The following is a 20741-nucleotide window of genomic DNA, read 5'->3' as shown; positions in this document are numbered from 1 at the left end:
AATACTCCATGCATGTGTCGTAAGATTCGATGTAACTGGAAATCTTGAAAAGTTTTTGGTTTTTGGTAGGAACTAAACAAGGCCTTAAATTTTACTGCTTGTTGACAATTTACAGACTCATAGGATCCTACAAGTAGCACCACATCGACGCCGTAACAGATGGGACCAGCAACCTTGCTGCTCAGCAGGTGAGGCACGCTATATGATGACTTGTTGCCAAGCCAAGCTATGTAGAGATTGTGTTGTGGTAAATCCATGTGGATGTCACGAGTGGCAAGAAAGGAGAGGGTTTCCAGTACCCATATTTCCACAGCAACCGATCCCTCACAACTGCATTTTGGAAGGTCCCATCAGGCTTCAGTACCCAACATGGTTGCGTATCTATGCAGAAAGGGATGGGGACATAGTCTGGTTTGTGTACATTTGTCTCGAAGACCTCGTACACCGGCCTCAAGCAGAGATCATATCTCAAGTGCATGGCTACGAAACTGTTGGACGTTGCTGGACCAGATTCCATTGCCATATATATCAGTTGAGAGAGAAGATATGTAGATTCAGCTATCCTCCTCTTTCAAGAAAGGATGAGGAGGATTTTGAGAAAGTAGTTAACATGTGCCGCCAGCGTCGCAGACGGTGAGGAATTATGTACTGCATGTCAGCGAATGTTTTGCGCTACTGAATGAGGAATTAGGTACTACATATCAGCCAATGTTTTGAGCTACTGAATAAGCACTTGCTTCCTGTTGTTGAGCAGGCAGGCTGTAGACGTGAATGTTCTGAGCTATTATATGATTCCTACTTGTTCCTGTAGTCATTTAGTTTGAGCTACTGTACATAGCCATTTAGTATGAATTGACCTCTGACTACTAGCTATATGCAAAGTAAACAGCATTTGAGAAATATATGTAAACACACGTTTTGATTCTTTGCTTGCCCATTCAAGAGTTCCATTATATACAAGGAAATTCGTGAATGGAGCCCTCTGTTCGTACTGAGCAATGTTGAGTAGTACACTATTCTATATCAATGAAAGATCGATGTAACACAAGTTATTTTTTTGCATTATTGGGACATGCACGTAGGATCCAACAAATAACATCTTTTTTCAGAGAAGAGTAGTATCATGTAACACAAGTCTGATAAAGTGATAAGTGAATTTTGCTCTCACCATACCATTTCACCAAGTCTGATAAGTGGATTTGGTTGCAAATACTACAGAAATCGGATATGAGAAATAAGGAAACACAAATGACACACATCATGACAAATTGGCTTCCTAGGGCCTTGTTTACTTTCAAATTTTTTTTGCAAAATAGAAATAGTAGCAATTTTATTTGTATTTGACAAATATTGTCTAATATGGACTAACTATGCTCAAAAGATTCGTCTCGCAAATTATAATTAAACTGTGTTGTGTAGATCTATTCATGTGGAGTCCAATAAAATTAAATTGTATATGTTATGATTTTTTTATAATTTACTATAATTTTTTAAAGATTCGGCGAAAATTAAAAAATAAAATCACTGTCACTGTAGCAAAACCACCATCCGAAACCGCTTGAGGAGGTTATTTGACCAGTTCTAGAAAGTTAAGAGGTAGAAAATCCGATCTTATAGTTCGGGGTGAAGTAGTCCACCTTATATAGTTGAGGCGTTACGTAAACTTTTTCCAATCCATAACTAAATTATACATGGTCCAATGAATATGAAATTTTTACTACAGTTACAGTTTAAACATACAATAATTACTTTACCATAAAAATCATCATAATTGGACCATAAAAGCTGCAATTATTAATTATTTCAATTAATTACAGAAATCATAGATCTAAAACTACAACAAAAATTGTCTAAAATATATCATGTTATATATTCACTATGTAGATCTACTTACTTGGAGTCCAACAAAATTAGATTTTTTATTTTATGATTTTTCTGTGATTTATTATATTTGTAAATATTTAGCCAAAATAAATAAAAAAGATAAAGATAAAACCTCTTCATTGTAGCAAAACTACCATTCAAAACCACTTCGGGGGGTTATTTGGCCGGTTTTTGAAGGTTCGGGAGTTAAAATATCTAGTTTTATAGTTTAGGGGGTGAAGTAGTCCACCTTACAGAGTTTGGGGGATTGTATATATTTTTTCCCCTAGCAAAATGGTTGTGTTAAAAAAAAGTCAAAACGACTTAAGTTTCACTAGCAAGCCTCTTCGCTTGTGATCTTTGTAACAATCGCTGCAGCTGTAGCAACCAGTAACACCTGTGCAAATTAAGTTGACGCAGTGCGTAGCAAACTAAAACAGACAAGATAAAAAATTTAGATTTTTTTATCTCATTGCAATGCATAGGTATATTTGCTAGTTCATCATAATAATAATAGCATGAATATTGTGGCGTAAAGTTTAGTTTCAATTGCAATGCAGATGAGGCACTCCATGCTTCCCTTGTGACGTTGAGAAAACCTTAGCTCTCTTAGCAATGTACGGGCATCTCTTAGGGCACTCACAATGCAAGACTCTATCACAGAGTCCAAGACAATTAATTACATATTATTTATGGTATTTTGCTGATGTGGCAGCATATTTATTGAAGAAAGAGGTAGAAAAAATAAGACTTCAAGTCTTATTTAAACTCTAAGTCCACATTGTTCGAGGTAATAAATAACTTTAGACTCTATGATAGAGTCTGTATTGTGAGTGCTCTTAGGCCAATCTCAATGCATAGTTTCATGACACAGTTAACAAGACTATAAACTAGGTAATCGAGCCACATGAGTTTCATGGGGATGAAACTCCTCTCTAATCTGATGAAACTCCTTCATTTAATGACTCTGCCAAGTCAGCAATTTTGCTTATATGACACCATATTTAATGTGCATGACACTCTCATGAAACATGCATTGAGACTGACCTTATAAAAACAAACTCCACTAGCCTAATTCTCTCTCACCTCCTTGAGCCACGTCATCATCTACTTCTTCCGCATGCAACTCATAAATGATTTCAGTAGTAGATGCAGTTACCTATACATAACCATACACGTATATACTGTAAGCATTATTCTCTCGCATGACTCTCTTCCTCCTATGACTCGATAGACTACAGTAAAGACATATTTATATTCCTCCTTCATACCCGCGGCAACGCGCGGAGAATTCTTCTAGTCGTACACGCTGACCAAATACTGACAGAGGACATGAAACACTATTATGTCCCGCGCGCGTTGTGAAACTTGCTCATGCGTCCGGCTGTCTCCTTCAGGAAGTGTTTGAACAAGTCTCTCATTCTACGTGAACCGACGTTGCGGTACACATGACGAACTTGCCGCCTGCAAACCGTGTTGGTGCCTCGCTTTACCTGCAGCCTGCTGCTGTCGCCGCTATCGCTATGGTGGACGGCGCTGGCGATGCTGTCCTGGTAGAGTCCAAATTGGAGAAGAAAGCGGGCCTCTCGCCGCCCCGCCGGGACGTCGACGAACTCCTGCATGCACAGCACCCTCTCCATGGCGACGCGCTTGGGGTCATACGCGAACACCTTGTGAAAGCCCGTGGCGAGCAGCAGTTTATCATCGCTTCCCCCCGTCCTGCAACTGCAGAGCGGGATGACATCGTCCTCCTCCACGAACTCGTCGCTTATCGCCGGAGGCAAGCTCTGCAGGTCGATCAAGTAGCGCTTCGACCAGCTGTCGCCGTCGCCGTCGCCGCCGCCGCCCCACGTGTAGAGCAAGTACCTCTCGTGGTCGTAGCGGAGGTCGACGACGGCGCACAGGGCGCCATCCAGTTCCGTGAGCGTTCCGACGCGTTGCGCCAGGAACGGCGGCATGTGCACCCACCCGAACCGCTCGGCGCCGACGGAGAAGGACATGACAGGCTGATCGGTGCCGGTGAAGCTGTTCAGCTCGAGGAGGAAGTAGAGGGAGCCGCGGAGGTACACCGGCGGCAGACCGGCTATAAAGCTGGCCGACGGCGGCGGCACTCGCCCAGCGCAGGGCCGCCACCCGTCCCCCGCCATGGCCATGGCCGGAGTACACACCTCGCAGCCCGTCTCCCCAATCCGCTTCTTGAAGAGCCTCACCACCTTGTGCTCGCCGGTGGCCGGGTCGAAGCCGAGCCCGGTGCTCGCGATCTCGAAGGGGACCCATGGCGGAGACCGGTGGCACCGGCCCGCCACGCCGATGCGCATCGGGACCGGAAACTCCACGGCCGCGGCGCGCTCGCACGGCGGGAGCGCGACGTGCTCGCCGGTCGACAGGTTGCACACGTAGTGCTGCGCCGCGGGGCCGTCGGAGACGAGCGTCAGGCCGTGGCACGGCCTCGGGGACACCACGGCGTGCGCCGCGCTGAGGTTGCCCAGGGTGAGCAGCTCGCGGGCGGCGCTCGGCGCCTCCCCGTTGTTGCGGAGCGCGCAGGTGTACAGGGTGGTGCTGGTGCTGGCGTCGGCCGTCGCGAAGAAGAGGAGCTCCGGTTGGAGCGCCGCGCCGTAGGCCCGGAGGAAATCGTCCGAGGTGAGTGCCGTGTGCCACGCACGGCACACGGCTCGGCAGCGGGCGACGGCGGCAGGCGGTAAACGCATAAGGATCTCGTCGAAGATGAGATTGTCATGAAGCCGCCGTGTCGTCGTCTGGTCCACCATCTTCTTGCTGCACATTGCCGAGGATCTTCCGTGATCGCGAGACAACTTTAATTTCTTGTCTTGGACTAACTAATACGTGTCCGTGATGCGTCTAGTTAGTTAGATATAGATAGATATCCAAGTGTGTATATATATATAGTCCTTATATTATATATGCATATAGTAGTAGATTAGAGAACGTGTACGGTGGACCAATCGAACTCTGAAGCGATTCGGACTAGTATGGGCTACAAATATTTTTAGTTTTATATATAATTTGAAAGGATTTTCCTATAAAAATAAATTTAAAGCTTCTAAAAATATACTTTGCTGCCGGTGTGGTTTAAATTTCTAGCGTTTATTACAAGAACTATATGGTATGAATTCTGGTGAAAAAGTGGCCCGAGCCCCCACAAACAACATGTTTGGGACGCTACTTCCTTTTCAAGTGATTTTTTTACAACGATATTTATATTACACTAGAAGGTGGAAACGACGACTAGGAGGAGGATGCAGGAAAAATCAACCTCAGAATCTTGGTCACAGTTTGATAATTATTATTTAATCATAGACTAATTAGGTTTAAAAAATTTTTATCTTTTTTATTCTACATTTAGTGCTCCATATATGTATCGCGAGATTCGATGTAACGAGAAATTTTTTAAAAAGTTTTTACCTCTTGGGAGGAACTAAACAAGACCTTGTTCTTGGACCATGGTGACCAAGATTTGGATTAGGCACTCTCTCCCCACAACGAGGATACCGACACCCATGCCCGCATATAATATAATAGAACTTTGCACTTTACTTGTGCATGTATGTTAGAATATTATATAAGATAAATATAGCTTAGATAAAGCTAGTATCAATCGATCCAGCTTGTTTGCTTAAGTTTATTGGCTTAATCTGCCAACTATTTAATAATATTTTTTTTCTTACAACAAATCAGGGAATAGTACTTTCTGTCATGGCTTATGAGCCAAACGAACAAGGCGGATGATTATTGGTTGGCCCTTTATTAAACTTAGGTTATGGTAATGAAAATGACAACATCTATCTTTTTTCCTACCCTGGTTGTCAGATTGCAAATTAGTAACCAGCAGTGATGGGCCGATAGTGAATGTCAGTTGTGTATTAGTGATGTACTTTTTTCTCCCTAGATATTTTATTGTATATTCTCTAATGTCCAATCTAGAAATACATGCACAATATGTTATGTTTGTCTTTGATTGTGTTAAAGGGCCATTCTTTCCATTTCTTCTGTTTTTCCACTACACACACCCATCTACTCTTGTACAGCTCCCGACAAGGCATAATGTGAAGAATAAATATATCATCATGTTGTGATTCAAATACAATGTGCGCGGTTTTCTTGAATGCAAATTGTTGGTGAAATATTTTTTTTTTGAAAGCACGTCAGATGACGTGTATTTTATTAAGCAGAAAGAAAGTCCACAGAACTGGTAACAACAAGGTTACCAAAGGAACCCCAAACAGAGAAAACAACAAAACGCTGACTAGAACAAGGCTAGCAGCAGGCTAGAGAAACACAGGTAGAAACCACCAGGAGGCACTAAGAACTCGCGAAGAACAATCCAAGTCTGTTGTTTCCCGCCAGGCACCACTGCGTGGCCTCAGCTTCGACCGCGTCCGTTAGCTGAACAACGTTCATCGCCACGCCATTGAACGTTCTCGCATTCCGTTCCTTCTAGAGTAGCCACCCCATCAGCATGAAGAAAGAGTCGAAACCTTGTCGCAGTGCCTTTGGGATCAACTTCCTGGACGACAACCACCAGCCGATCGCAGGTCCCTCCTCCATTGGCGCGCGGATGCACAGATGCAGCTTAATAATCCAAATGTGCCAGGCTTGCCTAGCGAAACAGCAACCGCACAGCAGGTGATCCAACGTCTCCAGCGTCTGGTCACAAATAATACAAGCGTTGGACTGTTGGAGGCCATGCCAGAAACGCCGATCCGCTGTCCAGCATCGCTCGTGGATGGCCAACCAGAAGAAGAAGCGGACCTTCGGTGGTGCGGCCGTCTTCCAAATGATCTTGGCGCCGTGTATCGGTGTGGATCCAAAGAACATCGCCCCATAAGCGGACGCAGCCGAGTACTCTTTGGTGAAATATAGTTTGAATCTGGAATGTGGATCTAAGAATGCCAATGCCAGTCAAATACATATGTGAAAAATTCAATGCATTTTTTAGGAAACATGAGGGATTTGCACCCCTACTGAAAATTATTAAAACAAAAGGGTTCTCTATACAGGTAAACTCAAGAAACAAAAAAGGTTACAAAGAAAATAAAGAAGATTACACAAAGGCTTCCAGCCATAGATCAATCCTAGGATGATAAGCAACTTTTGCTATGAGCATAACTAGAGCAAATTCAGACTTGAAGATTTGTTTACACCTAGGGATGGAATTGGGTATGCCTATGAAAATCAAATCATTGCAAGCCATCCAAATGGACCAGGACATAGTAACAATTATTTCCATGAAGAAAGGCAACTCGAGTTGCAACTTAAAACTTTCCACAATTGTGCAGGGATCTATAGAATTAAGAAGAAGCAACTGCAAAGTGGACCAACAGGCGATAGAGAAAGGGCAGTGGAAAAGGAGGTGAGCTAAATCTTCTTCAACATATAGCCCACAGAGCACACAATTATAATATGTCAGATGCATAGGCTTTCGATGGAGAAGAACTCTGGTGTTCAAGCAGTCCTGCAAAATCAACCAGAAGAAAAAATTCTTTTATTTTGACGGGAAGATTTCTAAAGCCATCGAAAAGCAGCATGAATATGATTGTGTCCAATGAGTCTCTTATAAGCTCTGCTAGAGGAAAAAAGTGAGGAGCCCTAAATGTATGTCCAAGTATCAAAAAATTGACGCAGTTGCAAACTCTAAGGGTGGTCGAAAGCTCATTATATTGAAGAAAAGCTTCTAGGGATAGAGGTAAATGAAAAAGGGTATGCAAAAGGGGGGGTATTGGCCACCATGTGCAAAGTGATTAAATCATCTCTAGCAAATGAAAGGAGCTCGGGTTAAAGCTGAGCATAGATGCCAGATCCCCATTGGTCATGCTATAGAAAACATGACTTACCATCCTACAGTGAAACCATAGCAAGCCCTTTAAATTTACTGAGGAGCTTCAAAATATCCCTCCACCCAAAAGAGCCCCTGAAATTGGCAGACTGAACTAGAAGTTTGTCTTTGGAGTAATACTTATCCCACACAAGCTGAATCCAAGGAATTGGAGATCTATTATAAACTTATGGAGGTGCTTAAGTAGTAAGCTCTCATTTTGGACTTGTATGTTAATAACCCCAAGACCACCTTCATCTTTGGGCAAGCGAACTAGAGGCCAAGTAGCTTGGGGGTTGCTATTCAAATCAGAACCTCTCCACAAACAATGTTTCCTATACTTGTCAATCTGCTTAATGATGGTTTTGAGTCGTAGAAAAGTACACATGGCAAAGGTTGGCAGGGCTATTAGAACAACATTTGTGAGCTCGAGTCTACTAGCTTCACTAAGAAAAGAGGAAAGGCAACCAATCTTCTCTCACATTTAGTGGCTAGAGGCCAAAAATATGCCACAATAGGTTAGTCAAGCTAAGTGGTAGCCCCAAGTATGTGAAAGGGAGTGTACCCTTTGAGCAACCAAAAGTAGATGTCAGGTGGTCAAACCTCTCCTCAGAAATGTTGATAGGAACCATTATTGACTTTTGAAAGTTAACCTTCAAACCAAAGGCCTTTGCAAAAAAAAATCCAAAATGCTTTTAAGGTGTAAAAGCTCGGTAACATCCCATTTCATAAAGATAAGAGTATCATCAACATATTGTAGGACTAGAAAATCACTGTCACTTAAGAGTGGTAAAGGCAGACTAAGGTGACTAGAACTGATGGCTTGGTTAAGGAGAGTTTGAAGGAAATCAGCTTCTAAGATAAAGAGGAGGGGGAGAGGGTCTCCTTGTTTGACACCTCTTTTACAATGAAAACTTTTGCCATGTACTCCATTGAGAATTATAACAAATGTTCTAGAGGTAAAAATGTACTTCATCCAGTCAAACCATCTTGGAGGAAAACCTTTATGTTCCATAATCTGGAGTATGAAACCATGTTCAACCTTGTCAAAGGTCTTCTCAAAGTCCAATTTAAGAATAACAATTTTCTGCCTTGATTGGTGGCACATGTGGAGATATTCCAAGGCCCAAGCAATACAATCTTGAATGGTTCTAACTTATGAAGCCATACTATGTTAGCCTATTGTCTTGTATCATATCCTTTCAAAAGCACTAGTGCGTTATGATGATCAAGCTTTGAGATAAGTTAATTGGGAAATTAATAGAATCGTAGATAGATTTTACCATTTTGGGATAGAGATAGAGGTGCATTGGACGAAGAGAAATGTGCATTGTGAAGTAAGAATAACAACTATTTTAGAACAATTGAATGCTATAAGATCAAGTATTTTGAAACAAATGGAGTATGTTGTTTTGACTTTTATATATTTTTATGCACTTAGATACTCCCTCCATTCTTCTAGTGTCTGTGGTTTGTCCTAAGTCAAACATTGCAATCTTTGACCAACCATTTTTAAAATCCTTATAATTTGACAATATATGAATTAATATTATGATAGTACTTATCATAATAAATCTAAAAGTATAAATCTTATGACATAAAACTATATAAATTTTTTGAAATCAATGGTCAAAGATACACACGTTTGACTTAGTACAAACAAAATGTGGCAGTTAAAAAAATAGAGGGAGTATATGCTATGTCTAGATATGTAATAACAAATATGTATCTAAAGAAGCTAAAGCAAACTATAGTTTTGAACGAGAGAATACATGATAATAGACAGTGATAATATCGATCAAAATATAGAGATACCCTCATTTGAATGAGGTTGATTGTGGGTTGACTAGTGGCAAAAAAAGGTCTTATAAATATTTCAATAGTAATTTAACTCATGCTTGCATCAAGTAAAAAGGGTTGGGAAAATGAGAATATATATTTTTTCCTAAACTAGGTTTATGCCCGTGCGTTGCTACGGGATAGCTAAATTTTTTATATTAAAAATATATGAATCGCACGATAAAATGATAATACTATAAATTTAAGAACCGACGTTAAAGTGATATTTAATCAAAAAACAGAGTTCTTGAAATTAACACGACCTAGAAGAGCATGGCGTCACAAGCTCAGAAACTCTACTATATAGATAATGTTTCGATGGAAGTAAGAAAAAAAATAAAATTACATGGTTCATTGTGCAAAGCTAATGTAAAATAGTGTCACATCGAAATTTCATGTCACAAGAAAACTATGGAATAAAATAGTTCTACTTAGGCATAAATTATGTCCTCCTGATCACATAATCAATGTCGAGGAATAAATATTTATTGTACAATTAAGAATTTAGTCTCTGGATAGTTTGACCAGAAGAACGTGCTTTGCACAGACGACACCAAGCTGCAGCCGGTCACCAATCAGCCAAAAGTTTTTCATGTCGAAGATGAGACATTTGACTTCTTGCAAGTAAAGCATACAGATGATTGAAGCTGTAGTTAGAAGTATCCTGCATAAAAGTTGTTTGTTATTTTTAAAGTAAAAGTGTTGTTGACTATCTAAAAAATGTGTATCGACATGTGAGATATTACCTCTTTCATGGAGTTAAAACCTCTTTATATACGATATTCTTTGTGAGTATATCCTTTGTCGGTTTCTTCTCCATCTTCCCCTCCCCTTTTCCTTTCTTCTTGTTCATGTCCTTCTCATTAGCCGGCACGGTCAAGATCTTAATGTTTGATCTTGCTATGGCCCTTGATAGTGCTACATACAATTGGCCATGCGAGAATACTGGTTCCGGCAAGTACACCCCGACGTTAGGGATAGTCTGCCCTTGTGCCTTGTTAATAGTCATTGCAAAGCTCAGCCTAATAGGGAATTGCTTTCGCTTGAATTGGAAAGGGAACATCTCATCATCTGATGGGCATAAGGGTATGCGAGGTAGAAAAACTCGGTTTCCAGCATGCTGCCCCAACACAATTTCTACATCTATGGTATTCTTTTGGAACCCCCGTATAATAAGTCTGGTATCATTACAAAGTCCGTTAGCAGGGTCAATGTTCCTAAGCAATATAACCGGACAACCAATCTTCAGCTTTAACATATGTGGCGGAAGACCATTGGGTGTCAAAGTGTTAAGGAATTCCTCAGGGTAATAGTTGTGCGGATCATCCACCGCACAGTCAAAGCTATGGTACACCATCTCATCTCCGTAGAAACGATCTATCATCTTCATATTAATCATATCAACCCACTCATTCCGCGTAGATAATATCGCTCGAGAGGTGATATAATCTTTGCTTGACATATTTGCATTGAGGTTAGGAAATATGACATCAATTAGCGTATCAAGATCACTATCTTCCCTGGTGTGTGGTATGCATATATCATGAGGAAGATGGATTTCATCATTGCCATTCGCCTCCTCAGAACCTCCACCAACACGCAATTAGTATTCTGCAAACCAGGAGTCGCTCTTTGCCCTCATGTTGTGCACCAGTTTTAGATGTCGCATGAAATCCCAAAGGTACGACATCCGCAGTGAGGCACCGACTACCTGAGCCCTCGACCCTCTTCGAACAACTGGGAGAACCTGCCTAAAATCTCCACCAAACACCATAGTCTTCCCCCCAAATGGTAGGTTAGGACAGTCCATGATATCACGAAGGCTATTGTCTAGCGCCTCGACACCTTGCCTCTTCATCATTGTCACCTCATCCCAAATAATAAGGGATGCGGTCCGAAGTAGCTTGGCGGTACCACTTTGTTTCGTGAAGCTGCAAAAAGCCCCATTATCGATGGTGAGGGGAATCTTGAAGCGTGAGTGTGCAGTTCTGCCACCAGGCATTATTGAGGCCGCAACACCAGATGAAGCTGTTGCCACAGCAATCTTTTTCTGACTGCGTATAGTAGCGAGAAGGGCTTTGTACAAATAAGTCTTTCCGGTCCCGCCGGGACCATCCACAAAGAAGAGACCCCCATGTTTGGTATCAACTGTTGACATAATCTCATCGTACGCAGCTCGTTGCTCCACATTAAGTGTGTTTGAAAGAGCCACGTCATCCTCGTTAGCCTCAATGCTAGCCTCCTCAAAAATCTCTCTAGGAATATCATGAGAGGTGTCATATGTGTCATCAATATCAGGAAGTGGGTACATCTTTATATCCTTCTGCATTGATTGTAGTAATTTTCGAATATCTATGAGGACCAACTGCTCCACCATGAAGGTGGATTGATTATTGCGCTTGTAGTCCTCTGACATTGCCTCCTTGTGTTTCTCCCACAGTCCAAACACATCACTGGGCTCACAAAATACCAATATTGTTGCAAAGAGCCTTCGCAGCGCATAAGGCATCATCCAATCGGTTGCCTCAGTGAGACTCTCGCTCAGCGTGTTATCCTCTTCGATTAGGCCCCTTCTTTCTGCAGCTTCACGGAAGGTCGGTAGGATTTTGCCATCCACGGTCCTTAGACACTCAAAGGAGGTTGCACCTGCCACGTGGTTCAGGAGAACCCTAAGATAATAACGTTCCCCCTCAGCTGGATTGGCAGACACGATTCTTCCAATCTGTCGTAATGTATCACGACGTATCCTATTTTGCCAAATTTTGCCTTGTGCTTGCCATGTATAGAACTCAGGAAAGTCTCGATACAATATACCTCGAGCTGTTTCATCTGTCCTATTCTTCTCGAAGTATGCTGTAAGCATTGACTTGTCGGCACCTGGACGATCAAGCACTCGTTGAATCCCTTGGCGGCGGTGAAATGACACCATGTGCATGTCTGGAAGATGTAGTTGTAAGGACAAAACAGAAGGGTACCTATCACTCAAATCAAACCCATATATCCTCCACAAGGCTTCTAGAGGGGTTACCCATCTAGCATCTCTGTACTGCTTGATCTCATCAATGTTCCCTTCACTATCCTCCTTGTCAGCCTCTCTCACAGCCACAGAAGCCCTGTCATGACCCTTGTAAATGTACTTAAATAGATACTTAACTGCCTTGATACTTCCGCATGCCTCAACATTGATGTGACAGTTGAATAGACGGAGGAGATATGGGTTGTAAGGTACGACCCATCTATTGTCAAGCTCATGTCCACGAAATTTTTCTTTTCGGCCATCTTCACGTCGTCTATAAACTGGATATGAATCCTTGCCTTGTATTGTGACATTGCAGAAAGGTCTAGGGTAACGATTCTTGCAAGAATCACGACCCTTTGTGCATGGACAATCACGATTGAGCACTCCGCAAGGGCCATGCATCATATGTTTGGTAACCATCTTGTACAAGACTGGGTACTTCTTCTTGTTTGGGAGCTCAGCCGAGATAAGGCGATCATATTGCTCTGGGCACGTAATCTTGTACTTCCTATCCATGATTAACAAAAAATGTGCATGTGGCAACCCCCTCTTCTGGAACTCAACAACATAAACATGTGCCCGCACCTTCCCAAGGATATTCTTTTTTAGTAGTCTATCCTTCAGCTCTTGTAGTTTTGCTCTAAAGACTCGAACAACGAGATCAGGACGATCCTGTGGTGTTTGGCCTGGGTAGAGTTCACGCTTGATCTCATCCCAGTTTGGGTTACATGTCATAGTCAAAAAGATGTCTGGTTTACCAAACCTCCGTACCAGAGCCATAGCATCCATGTACCGACGCCTCATGTCACGTGGGCCTCCAATAAATGATGAAGGCATCACAGTTCGCTTTCCAACAGCTTCTGTTCTACCTTCACCGGCATGTAGGCTATCAACCAATCCTTGGTAAAGGTTGGCCCTAATATCATCTTGATGGTTGCGTATATAATCCAATCGAGAACTCTCAATCTTAATGTACGTGTCGACAGCAAACTGTTGAAATAGACGCTTGCCATACAATATGGGGTTAAATATTCCTGGACGCATCTGAAACTTGTAGCAGTAGTAGTCACGCACAGACACACATAGTCTACCAGGGGAGTCTACAAAAAATAGCCTTGAATTAGAGTTGTTTGTAGAATAACTACTAAGGTATATGTATTGAAGTATTTAAATTAGAAGAATAACAAACCTGTTTCTTCTTCTGACCCACTACGAGCCTTTTGTAGGGCACGATACTCGATGACTTCTTCCATACTAACTCCTTTCTTTGGAATATCCATGTGCCACCCAAGCTCACCCTTAGAAAAGAATAGAGGGTATGAAAGAGCATCATAACATCCATGATATGAGCGGATGCCATGTCTGCTTCTATCTTTCCCATGTAGGACAACACTATTCTCGAATTGACCAAGGAGTTCACTTCCCTCGATCCAAACAGCAGCCACCTCTGAAGTTAACGGTACATTATATGTTCTCTGGTCTAGCCTCTGGTCAAGGTTTAGTGTGATATGATAGTCCTCGAGGTTGTCAGCCTGGCCCACACTCCTAAGATTTTGTGAGTATGGGTTGTCAAGAAGGATAGCCACAAGCCTCTCAATGACTTCCTTGTCTTTTTGCAACTTCTCTTCACGACATCGTCGATAGCGGTGCTCAAGGCTTGGATCATCATCGTAGAAGTAAAGCTCAAGATGTCTTGGCTCCTTACCCTCTTCTCTACCAAATGATCTCATGTTGTGATCAGTGGCGGAGCTCGTCAATTTTGACGTCTAGGGCCACTAATAAAGCACACACACCGTTTACGTTGAATCAAGATATCAGTTGTACCAAGTCTAATACCGATAGATAACAAAAATAGCTTATAAATACATAGTTCGAGATAAAAATCTTAATTTCAAACTTAAATCCATAACATGAAAGTGGATAAAAATCTTAATTTCAAACTTAAATCCACTCGCGCTCGGCCATCTAGGGTGCGTTTGGTTGGAGAGCGTGGAAGAGGGATGGAATAACTATTATTGTGTTTGGTTGGAATGATAGAATTATGTCTTTGCTAATAACTGCAAAGAAGGACGTGTTTAGCTAGAAAACAACAACAAAGCCAACCACGATGCCCTGGAGTACACTATGAGCTGGGATTGAAAACGTGAGGGAACCAGGAAGGAGTAACACACTACAAAGCGGGCACAAGCAAGAGATGAGAGAGGATGATCGAGGCAGTCTATGGTGATGAATATAATCCAAAAAATTAAAAATGAGTATTAAGAAATTTTGGTCCACAAGTAGGGCCAAGGCCCTAGTGGCCCTAGGTGGAGATCTGCCCCTGGTTGTGATAGATCTGGCCATGTGCACGAAAGGTGTATATGCCACTATTTTTCCAGCTTGCAGTAGCACTATCGAGGCGACAATATAGAGAAGTGAAAGAGAAATGGCCATTGAAAAACCTAATGTTGTTACGAAAGTGCCTAGCATCTGTGTCATTACTTGACCAAAGCCTCATAAGCTCATTAGGTACGTTCAGTTCATTGAGCTCGACCTTTCCATCGCGACAACAGAACCCACGTGGTTCATGCTCAAATCTTTTTGCATCACAGTGCTTGCAATTTGCAACAGGTTTTAACATATGGGTATCTGTAGGCATGTTACTATACACCTCATCATATTGGTCAGGTACTTCAGGGACATAAGTCGTGTCTTCCTCAGGGTCATTGTCTTGGACATTATCATCGTCTTCCTCTTCTAAAATAACATTTGAGTCGTAATAGTTTAGATAAAGTAGTGGAAGATTTGATTTATTTGGTTTTTCATACAAATACCTTGCCCAGCAAACAGGTATCCCTCATCCTCTTCCTCATCCTCTTCAAATATATCTCCCTCATCGTCTATAGCCATCAAAGATATGTGAGTCAGAGAACTATGGGTAAAAGTAATCAAAGGAGTTCAAATAGTTTATAGAATGTTACAAAATAGTGTAAATTACCACTATCATCAAATAGTGGTGTCGTCGGTGCATCAGATGCATGCTGAGGGTTAGGTCTTGTCCCTTCTGTACCATGGTTAAGTTATGTATAACATGATATATAATTAGGTCACCGAATGGGCTAATAAGGCATCAATACTTACCATCGTTGGTCACGGCTGATTGAGGCAAGGGCGCATTAACATCTACCCTATCTTTAGACATGCATTCACATTCATCAAACAATGGTGTCATCAGTGTGGACGATGTAGCCTGAATGTTGGGTCCTGTATTTTATGTAATCACAGAATAACCAAGGATCAGTCAGATGTAATATGGTATATTGATCACCTTAATGGGATAATGAGACATCAATATTTACCATTGTTGGTCACGCCTGATTGAGGTAAGGTCCTGTAAACATCCACTTGGTCTTTAGCCATGTAGTCACCACCTTCATTAGATGTCCTTGTGTTCGAACCAATGCGGCGCTCAAACATCATGTTACGATGGGTCAACAATGCATGTCTTTTCTTAGATGTAACATGTGATCTATGTGTGTTATGGCAAGGCGGTAACTCATCACATCCTTCATCATCGACCTCCTCATGAGGTGGAGGAATATAAAGAGGTGTTGCATTGGACTCTGGGATAACCCAATCACTGGATTTTGTCGTAGTTCCATGAGCTCCAAATGCATCCGCAGTGGGCCACACAAGCTCAGGAGAAAATAACGGGTTCTCCATGGCGATAGAGTCTGGGTGTAGGGTGTGCTTTTGCACCTCTCTATGTCGTCTCTGGGAGTTTCTCAGTGACTCCTTTCGTGCGGGTGTCTTAGACTTCTCCCGCTGTCGTTGTAGCCTAGTCGTCTTCTCCTCAGGTGTTAGTTTTGCATACCATTTCCTTGAGTACTCGTTTTTCAACTCTCTCTTCCTAAGTTGGTCTTTGGAGGTGACAGAATCAGATGCATGAAGAGGTTGCATTCGTCCTGATAAATTGAACTTAATTATAAAATGACATAGACCCAAAACCGAAAGACAACATTATGTATTATTTGTTTCTATTTTTTTTTCATAAAAACGCACCTGTATTTAGATTAAGTGGAGTAGTTAGGTCAACTGTGTCGCTGGTGTTTGCACTTCCACCTGAATAATTACATACACATAAACATGTATCATTATTCAAGTATACTCGTACACATCATTATTAATTAATTTGCAAAATAAAAATGTACCTAGATTAGCATCATGTGGTGAAGTAGTCAAGTCAATTCCATTGTTATTATCTGATGAGCATCAAATAATAACGTGTATCAAGCATAAAAGTATAGTTGGACGCATTACTATTCTTAATTAATTTGCAAAACATGTTTCATGCAACAATATAATAATTAACTACCATCATAAAATGGAAAATAATACCTAGGGCGTGTTTATTCCATTGCATTGGTCGAGATGAATCATTTCTATGCAGCCAATCACTATTTTCTTCGTCTGCCATGTTTTCTTTGTCTGACTCAACCTTGTCTGCTAAAATATTATTCATTATACAACACATACAGATATCAATGTAAATAATAGCTTGGTTGTAGATTGACCATGGTGTCACCTCTCGATCCACCGGCGAATGTAGTTTTTGCTTTTTTAAGGTGATATGCTTGACGACGTTTTTTATTTTTTTCATCCCTCTCTTCTGGAGTCATTGCAGCCCATCGTGCTTTTTCCCTCTCCCTTTTACGTTGCCTAGCTTCGTCAACTTTTGCTTGTGCATTTGATGTATCACCTATTCCAGTATGTACACGAATAATTAATGCAATTTTTTATTCATCATGAAGCATTTATGTTCCATGAACGGTTACCTCCACTTATAGTGTTTGTTAACTTTTTGAATGGACTACGACCACCATTATTATCCAACTGGTCCATGGAAGATTGGTGTGGTATGGAATACAACCACTTGTTATTGAGTCGATCTTTGTCACACTTAGCTTCGAGGAAGCTTGTTGCTGATGATTCCTGAAAGACAATTAGGGCAAACAATTATTTCTGTCATCGTATATCTATGAAATACACACAAATTCATGTAAATACGAAAAGGCATGTGGGCTGCGCTAATCGCTACAGCTTATATATGGACACTAATTATCAAATAAAATGAAAATACTATAGTATTTTTTAAATTTTAACACCCCAAACTAAACACGAAATAAATAATGAAATAAAAATAAAAATGAAACGCCCCTTATCTTCATCCCCTCCGGTCAGCTCTTTCGTCACCAATCCATAGATGCAGACTCATCTCTTTTCCTGTGTCCTGCTCGCCGGAGCACGCCGGAGCAGCAAGACAGAAGCTTGCCTCCTCCGTCCATCTTGCCGGAGCAGCAAGCAAGAAGCCTTGTTCTGTCGGCCTCGCGCGGGGCGTGTGACCTGCAGCGCCGGCAGCCCCCGTGGTGGCTTCGGCGTTCTTTCCGCGGCCTTTTTCGTGCGGCGTGGCCTCGTGGAATTGGCGTGGCGTGGATGGAGCTCAGTGACCTTCTCCCGTCAGCGCGGAGCGGACGAAGCTCGGCGTGAGAGCCTTGGCACGGGATAGGCGTGAGTGATGTGAAAGAGGGAGTCGAATCCAGCCAGTTGTACAGTACATCGCCGCCATCGAATGCCGTCCTCGACTCAGTGGACGATCGCGCAGCTTCCTGCTGCTCCTTGATAGCAGCGACTTCCTCAACTCCGGTCGGCAAGTAGGCTCACAAAATTGGTACCAGCCCGATCTTGTTTCATTTGGCATTTAGCATCAATGGCACCAATGCTATCTTTGCTAAACCAGACCTTGTAAGCATTCTAGGACTGCAACTGTCTTCTTGGAAGAGCCAGCTTTTGTCAATGTGTATCTACTTTCATGCAACTTTTCCATGATGGTTTGATTCAACTTCTGTATTTTCATTATCTCAACTATGGACATTATGTTAATTATCTGAAATGCTTGAAGTATCTGTTTTCCTATATTGTCAGTGTATAAGTTATTGAGAATGCTCTTTATTTCAGCACATGAATTTAGGATTGGTGACTTCTATATTTCAGCATTCTAAATAGCCGGGGAAAAAAGAAATTCTACAACTATACATAGCCTTGTAACATCAATGAAAAATACAGCAAATAGAAACTTACTACAAGACATTTGGTGACTTCTATATCTTAGCATTTTAAATAGCAGGGGATAAAAGAAATTCTACAACTATACATAGCCTTGTAAGATCAATGAAAAATTATCGAGTGTCATTCCCTTTTGTTTTAGTGAAACCACGATTAACTTTGCATTTTTCATGTATCCTGTCAGTGGAGCTGCATTTTCGCTGGACAGTGACTTTACAGGGGAGGGGTGAAATCATTTAAGATATGTTATATTCTAATCCATCTTCCATTTTCGCATGTACAAAAATATCTATTGCATAACAATTTTCACTCGGAATATAATACTTGATTAGTTGTCAAGACTTGATTTTCGCCCTCTTGTTTATTTGACAGGGATGGCCAAGAAAACCAAGCAACATACCAAAGAAAGAAAACTAACGTACCTGGTCTCTCATGGATGGATCTGATACACTCTCCCTTCCAGGAAAGATGGTGATCCCGTCCACACGGATTTAAACAGCAAGATGCAGAACGCGTGCCGTAGAGCAGGGACGTCGGAGCGGCATCCTCGCTTCCGCGTGGTGGTCGTGGCCAAGGGCAGATCGAGGACGACTGCGACGGATCAGTAGGGTTTCGTGGCCGCGGATGGTTACTAGCGGCCTAGACCACGGACGCCGTAGCGGCTTCCCAATTCTGCATGGTGGTCGTGGAGGCTGGCTCGAGGACGACAGCGACGTCGAACAAGGCAGCGCCGGCCGCCGGATCGCTGTGCGGTTGCTGTGTTCAAGCAGGGAGGGAGTGCTATGGTTCCTGATTGGAGGGAGCGCTATGCCGCGCGGTTGCTGTGTTCAAGCAGGGAGGGAGCGCTATGGTGGTTATCGACTACAGTGCGGGCCGGGCGTGAGTTTTTTGGTGCCATGATCTCCATGATCTGATGAGGACGCTGTGCGGACTGCGGAGGGATGATGGCGCTGATCGTGGCGGGCACTAATCATGGCGTTGATTTCCCTTTGCATGTGGTGCTGATTGTGGATATTTTTTTGAAGGGAAATGAGAGGGCGCATAGCGTACTCGTCCTGCCAGATAGACACGGGTCGCACGGCCTATCGTCCTGCCGGGTAGATGTTGACCGTAGGAATTTTTTAGTTGTATATATATAGAGAGAGAAAAGTTAAATGTAGGATTTCAAGTTGTTAAGGGCCATTAAACTGGTTTCAAATGCGCAAAAAAAGGAAAAAAAAAAGGCTAAGCATTATGTCATTTCAAAATGCAAATATGCATGTCAAATATTCCCTCCTTAAAGAAAGCCAAAACATCTTCTAATTTGGAATGGTGACTCTCTATGTTCATAGTCTATGCATTTCTAACATTTTTAGGACAAGTCTATTACTTCTTCTAATATGAAAAAAGGGGTCGCTCTTGGTTGATGATAGCCAGAAGTCTTTTATATATTTATTATTGGATTTTTGTAATCCGATTCTGGCTATAACATCTTCCTAGAGCACGGTTCAACCATGACCATATTTTGCGTGCGCTTGCACGTCCACATCCTGGCCTGATTAGTCTTTAAGCTAGTCTGTATTCCTCTTGCTCACCGTACGGGACTAACCGAACCGAGGAATAATCACAAATCCTTTTCTAACTCGTGGGCCGGTCCATTGGAATCCAGTGGGCCTGGGCCATGAGCCCAACAACTACTCCCCCTCGCCTCGGGCCGCGGCGCCCAACGGTCAACGGCACGATGCGGCACCTTCTCCCCTCTCGCCGCCGCCGCCGCACGGCATCCCCACCGGCCACCGCCACCACCTCCCCCTCCCAGGTCTCCTCCGACGCCGACCTCCGCAAGTGCGCAGGCTACACGCTGGTGCTCCTCGACTGCGGCGCCGCGACCTACTACTCCTTTCCGTTCCCCGCCGACGCGCTGCACAATAAGGGCGTCCCGCTCCGATACGCGCCGCTGCCGGAGGACCTGCGCACCGTATCCAACTGGAGGTCTGGAGCGGCACCACGAGGTCCATGCCCGCGTCCTCCTCAAGTGACATGGACATCCGGGAGCAGCAGGTCGGAGGATTCATTCATTCAGGTCTGTTGCAGAGAAATATCCAC

Source organism: Sorghum bicolor, chromosome 5 (assembly GCF_000003195.3).
Source record: "Sorghum bicolor cultivar BTx623 chromosome 5, Sorghum_bicolor_NCBIv3, whole genome shotgun sequence".
Classification (NCBI taxonomy): Eukaryota; Viridiplantae; Streptophyta; class Magnoliopsida; order Poales; family Poaceae; genus Sorghum; species Sorghum bicolor.
The sequence above is the reverse complement of the archived record's forward strand: the minus strand, read 5'-3'. Positions refer to the sequence as shown.